Below are 7,685 nucleotides of genomic sequence, written 5' to 3'. Positions count from 1 at the left end.
AAATGAAGAAAAGAGGTGCTACAAAGCCTGCAAAAGTGATAAAAAACGACTTTGATGCCTTTTTTTATATTCTTTGGTCCGTATTCTCATCCATTAATGTAGCTCTCTAACACCTGTTCCTATGTGATTCATTTTGCTACTAACGCCTTATAACACTTCTCTCTCTCTCTCTCTCTCTCTCTCTCTCTCTCTCTCTCTCTCTCTCGCTTAAATCATTCTAGTATCACTATACTCTGCACAAATAACGCACAAAACGATATTAGCCAGCCATATCCAAAATAAACCGGTAAGGAAGAGGTGTTAGGGAGTTTTCGTAGCCGCCAAATACGGGCCATTATGCCACCAGACATCGATTTGGACGGCATATATATAACTTCCTTAACATCTAAACCACAAAATATGTATTTCTTAAGCTAAAGATAATCGTATGGTGGAAGATATGTTAGAAAAAAAACTATGTAATGTCTGTAAGGGATTAATCACTTTAGTACAGGTGAAGTCCTACTAACTGTTTATTTCTGTTTTATGATATTTTTATTAATCTTTGGAAAGACCTTTTGTTGAAAAGATTAATTAGGGTTATAATTCACATGCCTATTTCAAAAAGTCTCTTTTGACTAATAATAATAGTGATGATAATAATAATAATAATAATAACAGTGAGAGCAACTAGAAAGCACTCAGAAGGCGCATACCTCCGCCAGTGCCATTGCCATTAAAAAGGATCCGGGTCCGGGTGCGTGGAGATAGGATCTGAACCCGGATCCGGATCCGACCCAAAAATTAATCACATCTTCCTTGGCCCATGGCCCACCCTTCCAGAGTATTTCATTGAAATTCACTAAGAACTTTTGGAGATATCGTCTGCACAGACAGACAGACAAACATAGGTGAATACATAACCTCCAACTTCTTTGGCGGAGGTAATAATAGTCTATCTATCTATATGCCTAGGCTGCTTCCCCCAAGGAAAGGGAGGTCCCCCTCCTTTGGCGGGGGGGGGGGGACACAATCTGGCCGCACTATGGAGTGGTACTACTACTCTGTTAGGAAAAATTCTGCCACCGTATTCCCTGCGTGTCGTAAAAGGCGATTAAAAGGGGCGGGGTGAGGGGACTAGGGACTCCTTCATCTGTTTTATTAGTCCCTAAAAAAAGGCAGTCCAGAGTAATAATAGTAATTAAAAAATAATAATAGTATTAAGAAGAGGAAGAAGAAGAAGAAGAAGAAGAAAAAGAAGAGGAAGATAAGAAGAAGAAAAAGGAGGATGAGGCGGAAGAAAAAAGAACAAGAAGAAGATTCAGAAGAAAAAATCGTATGAAAAAGATTAATTGTCTCTTATAATAAGCATTACATAAATATCCTTTCATACCAACACGGGCTCCACTTATGTCACAGCAATAATAAAGACTCAGGGAGCAGGTCTGCCGCAGTCTGAGAGATGGTGCTGGAATGTAACTTGATAAATCCACAGCAGCTTAATAACACACCTCTAATGGGGTCTCATTCTGTTCCTGCCTGCACTAGCCATGGACACACACACACACACACACACACTTACGAGTAATACACGCACGCTTGCACTCATAAGTTATATATTACACACACACACACACACACACACACACACACACACACACACACACACACACACACACACTTATGAGTAATACACGCACGCTTGCATTCATAATATAAATATTACACACACACACACACACACACACTTATGAGTAATACACGCACGCTTGCACTCATAATATATATATTAAACACACACACACACACACACACACACACACACACACACATAACACATACACAAGCACGAACACTCACACTTAAAATCACACACACACACACACACAAGGCTAAACATTCTCAGCCAACCAAACAAATTTCCAACTCTCACCTATTTTCCGCGGAAGTTAATTAACCGTAAATTTTTAATAGCCGGGATGCAACGTGTGTGTGTGTGTGTGTGTGTGTGTGTGTGTGTGTGTTTTCAGGTGGTGAGGTTGGAAAGAAGGAATTTTCTGTTGTAGTATATGGAGTAATTTTTTTTCTAGCCTCTAACCTCTAACCACACTTCCAATATAGGTCTGGAATTTACTTTTTTATTTTTCCTTAGCCTCAGGTTGCTGTGCCTTTTGAGATGGGAATTTTTCTTATAGTAGTAATGAGATTATTACTGTTTTTTTATTATTATTAGTCCTACTACTGTTACTGCTACTGCTACTTCTACTACTTATACCACCAATAGTACCGCAACTACCACTACTACTACTACTTCTACTACTACTACTACTACTACTACTACTACCATTGTTATTTTTATTATTATTATTATTATTATTATTATTATTATTATTATTACTCTTATTATCATTATTATTGTTATTATTATTTTTATTATTATTATTATTATTATTATTATTATTATTACTCCTATTATCATTATTATTGTTATTATTATTATTTTTATTATTATTATTACTCTTATTATCATTATTATTATTATTATTATTATTATTATTATTATTATTAATATATACCTTAGCCTCGTGTCTTCCCTCCTTGCCAGAAAGGGTCCTGTTCTCCTTGTTCTGAAAATTACTAGGGTACAGCACTTGACTCTACCCTCGCTGTGGGTGCCCGCGTCTCGCAAGGGTCATTACAAAACTATGCAATTTTTTTTTTTTTTTTTTACTGCATGATAGGTTATTCCCCAAGAGTATTTTATTTCATTTATTCTCGTGGGTTAAGGAAGCTCCCAAACACCTTTTCCCAGGCGACTTATTTTGCTTATTGCACCTTTCTGTCCTGTTCTGCGATACATAAATCCTTCTAACATGACTGATATAAACCATTCTAACATGGCTGGTATAAATCCTTCTAACATGGCCCACATACATAAGGTAGAGCAGTGGATGTTGCAGCGGCCCTAATGAAAGAGGGCAAGGGTCGAGAAACTTCCTGTATTGTTGTTTGCAGATGATACTGTATTGTTAAGTGAAGACGAAGAGGAACTGCAAGGCTTGGTGACTGAGCTTGGGATAGTGTGTAAGAAACGGAATCTACAGTAAAGGTGAATGTAGGGAAGAGTAAAGTTATGGTCTTCGAGAGAAATGAAGTCGCTCAATGTACAGTGAGGTTGGATGATAAGGAAATGGAGCATTTGAGTGCATTTGAGTACTTGGGTAATGTGATTAGTTCGGATGGAAGTTTGAAGGATGAAGTGCTTGAAAGGGTGCAACAAGGAAGAAAGGTTGCTGGTTCTTTGAAAGGAGTGATGAGGAACAGGGAAGTGAGCATGGAAATAATATACAGGTAGTCGCTGCAATATAGTATTGTGATACCAACTCTAACGTATGGAAATGAAACTTGGACCCTGTTGGAAGGACACAAGAGTGAGAGCAGTGGAAATGACTTATGTGAGAGGAGCATGTGGGGTTACATATAGAGACAGACTGACAAATTAGGAAAAGAAGGAGCATTGTAGTGCGGATGGGGATGTGGTAGAAAGCGTTAGGAGGAATACACTAAGGTGGTTTTGCAATGTGAAAGGATAGAGAGCGAGAGACTAACGAGGAGAGTGTATGTGAGTAAGGTAGAGGGGGAAGAGGGAGGAGGAGGCCGAGGAGGAGATGGAGGGATGGAATAGAGAGGTATATGAGAGAGAGGGAAGGTATATGAGAGAGAGGGGGAGTGAGCTGGAGATAGGGCAGTGAAATGGTGGGGGACAGGGAGACGTGGAGGAGATTTATTTGTGGCCACCCCTTACGGGATTAAGGCGTCTGGCAATAGATAGATAGATAGATAGACAGATTACCCAATCATTTTTTGCCTCCAATCATCATATTTACTGGGGATGTACAGCACGATGACCCTATTGCACTGACCCAGTTTCAGTGGTCTTGGCCTAATTTTCAAGGTCACAGATCCAAAAATTTAGAAAAATAAAAAATCAAGAATTTTCAATATTAATTTACGCCCAAACTATTATAGCTACATGGGCACAGAAGAAAATTCCGTGACTAGATTACTTTCCTAACATTTTTATGGAAGATTTTATATTGGAGGTCATTCATGCATGACGTATGATATTAGGACACCCCACTTTCCAAGAATTTTCGATTGCTCTTCCGCGCAGGGAAAATCAATACATACAAAAAGCCCAAAAAGTTTTGTCTGGTCCTCGACCAGGTCTGTATACCTTTTGGTGGCAATTTGACAAACTGTTTATAAGTCATATAAAACAATATTATCATAGATGAACATCAGTAACTGTCTCTGACAGTCTTCTAGTTATTAAGCTTCGCCGTATATGTGGCGAAGCTTATTGTTTTGGTAAGTATTATTATTACTATTCTTTGCACTTTTTTCTTTAGATCTTGATGATATTATACAGGAAGGTACCGTAGGGTAACCCAAGTCTATCTATCTATTGCCAGACGCCTTAATCCCATACGGGGTGGCCACAAATAAATCGCCTACATGTTGCCCTGTCCCCCGCCATTTCACTGCCCTGCTCCCAGCTCACCCCCCTCTCTCATGTACTATCGTGGTCATAAGTGTCGAGCCCCCCACCTGATCCAGAATCGCGATTTGGGTTGGTAACATTGTTGCCCTCCCCTCCTCCCTCTCTTAAGTCACGCCCCTTCACCTCCTGTCTCACGCAAGTCACGCCCCCTTCCTCCCTTCTTCTATCTCTTTTTGTTTCCCGTTCTGCATCTTCCTATAAGCACCTTCTCTTAACCTCCACCACCATAAAAACGAGGCCACAAATCACACCATGTTGTTTATGCTTTCTTACCATAGCCTTTTCTTGAAAGAAAGTATTAATTCGTTTCATTAGCACTACGTATTTCATGTTCACATTTGCCACTGTATAAGAAGTAAAGAATACGTAGCTTCATGAACCATTCAAGGATGAACCTTTATTAACCCGCCCCGTCCCGACGACGTATGGGTACGTCACCACGATTTGCATTTGCCAGTCCCGACGACGTACCAGTACGTCGTGCAATTGCAAGGTACCTAATTTGCACAATTTTCAATTTTCGCACGTGATTTTTCGTATGTATACACGGGACACCTTCCTCTATTCCTGTACAAGAAACCAAGCAGGGACAATGCCTTACACTGCATAACCTCCCCCCTCCCCCCCTCATGCCATTGTCTTGGCAAAGGACCTGTTACCAGTGACCTGGCTAATAAAGTTATTCAGGGCCAGAGTGATTCCCCAATCGATGACAATGTGGAGGACAATGTTTACATAGCATTAGAAGAAGAAACAGCCAGAAATAATGATCAGGTAGTGTGGCAAAAATAGGTCAGGTATGGTGATTAGTTAGTGAGTGAAACAATGCTTATAATGCCTTTATTACTGCTTGAAAACCAATATACTGTCATACTACATATACATTCGTACCAAGTAAATAAATAAATACCGTTTATGAGTGGATAAAATAGTTACCCTCCCATAGAACTCGTTTTCTTTGGTGCCAGCATGTCAGAAAACCCACTCAGGTAAGGAGGAACTCCTACCTGGATTGGGCACTTTAAACCTCAGGTGAGCGATTTCTCTATGAATTTTCGATGTTTCTCACCAAAAGCGAAGGTTTTAGCCAAAAAAAAAAAAATCGAAAATACCTCGGGACTGGGGGATGTCGGAGGTGCGGAAAACCTCGGGACGTGACGGGTTAACCTACTATCCTTTTATCAAAGTCGAGACCTACTAACATGACGATATTATCTTAGTCTTATCCCTCACTGATGTATTTATAAACTGAGTAAGTGTTCAAGATCACAGAAGTAAAAAGCTTCCAGTGAAAAAACAAAAAATCCCGCAATTGGTAAACGAGGTTTACAAGTCTTCTGTATTCTTTATATTCACCTGTCTTCTACTCAGCCCACCTTCCTACTAACTACACCCACGCTTATCTAATCACGCATCGTAACAAGTCTGACAATTTAATATGTTCCTCAGATAGTGTGATTTCACGATTAATATTTATAGATGATTTGTTATTCGACACAAAGGAAAACAACATTATGTGCAATTAAACTAATACTTTTGTGAATCATGAAATATATTAAGTAATGGCTGCGGAATCCTGTTTGTGTTGTATGGACACACGAAAAGAGTTAAGTAGGGCTGAACCTGTTATGTATTCTTTAATTAAAAGTATTGGTATATAGGTATTGTTACATAGCCTATGATTTCATCATCCTTTGTGTAATTTTAACGCACAGTTGCTGCATGTTTGATCACGAGCGTGTTCTGCCTCAGTCCCCCCCTTCTACCGTTATAGTAGAGTAAGTCGTTCTCTCTGTTATACTTTGCGGGATTTTCAGCTCTCTATCCCCATGGCTTCATTTGCGCGTCCCTCTTACAAGTTGTATCAAGCTCTGCCAGCCCCTATATAATGAGCTCAGTCTCTGCATCATTGCCACTTAGATCTGCTCCTCATTTTGTTCACATCTCTGTCCTCCCCTGTACAGATATTATTATTGTGAGTGCTCAAGAAGTCTCCAACCATCTAGCAGCTGTGTGTAATTTGAGTATAACTGTTGTTGCATTTTTTCTTGTACTGTATAGCATAAGTTTAATTTGTAGGCCTAGTGAAGTTTGTAATTTATGTAGGGTTCTTTGTCAGTCATTTTTGATAATAGTTTGTATCTGTAATAATTTATCTGGCATTCACTGAGTATTATCTGGTATCTCATTTTATCAGGGCTGACTTAGATAAATTTACTCTTGCTAATTTCGTGTTAATAGAGGCTATTGCAGTTAACCATATATATTTAACCTGTTTATTTGCCATTACATTATCCTTATGAGTTCTGAATGTTTTGTTGTTAGTTTGTGCATTAAACTTTAACTTGTAATTTTACCTAACTCTTTTGTTTTGAACCTGGAACTTTACGGGACAGTAGTGACTCTTAGTATTCTCACTTAGAGTGTACGTTATCTTTCTCTGTTCCGTAACATAAATTTGGCGACCTCATATCAGGATATTCAGGATATTATCATAAGGATATTGTTTGATATTTTGTGACTGTGATATATTCGTGATGGCTACTATTTCTACACTTGATGAAGCCAAGGATTTTTTGTCAAATGTGCAAACAGTGTGTGATATAGAAAACAGAACAAAGAATGAACTTAAGCTTGTTGCTCAACAATTGGGAATTGCAGTTCACTCTCATCATTCTAAAGATCAAATTGTTGGCATGATTAATAAAAGCTTGTTTAATGTAACTCCTCCAAATGAGCAAACGCAGATTGAATTAGCTATGTTACAGCTAGCCCTGCAGGAGGCTAAGGCTAAGGAGGCGGAGTCTCGTGTGAAGGAAGCTGAATTTCAAGCACAGGCTAAGGAGGCTGAGTTTCACGCACAAGTTGAACTTGCTAGGATTCAGGCAGACCATGAGTATCGCATGAAACAAGGTGGAACTGGATCATCTTGCTCTGATGATTTTGATGTGGCTAAAAATGTTAAACTTGTCCCTCCTTTTAATGAATCTGATTTAACAAAGTATTTTCAGTTGTTTGAGAGGGTAGCTACAGGTTTTAATTGGCCTAAGGAGTATTGGCCAGTACTCCTTCAAACTTTTCTCACCGGTAAAGCTCAAGTAACTTATGCATCTTTGCCTCAGGATCAGTCTGATAATTATGA

This window comes from Coenobita brevimanus, chromosome 2, assembly GCF_032717465.1.
Source record: "Coenobita brevimanus isolate Jiangsu-jjx chromosome 2, ASM3271746v2, whole genome shotgun sequence".
NCBI classification, from domain to species: Eukaryota; Metazoa; Arthropoda; class Malacostraca; order Decapoda; family Coenobitidae; genus Coenobita; species Coenobita brevimanus.
Note: the sequence above shows the minus strand (reverse complement) of the source record.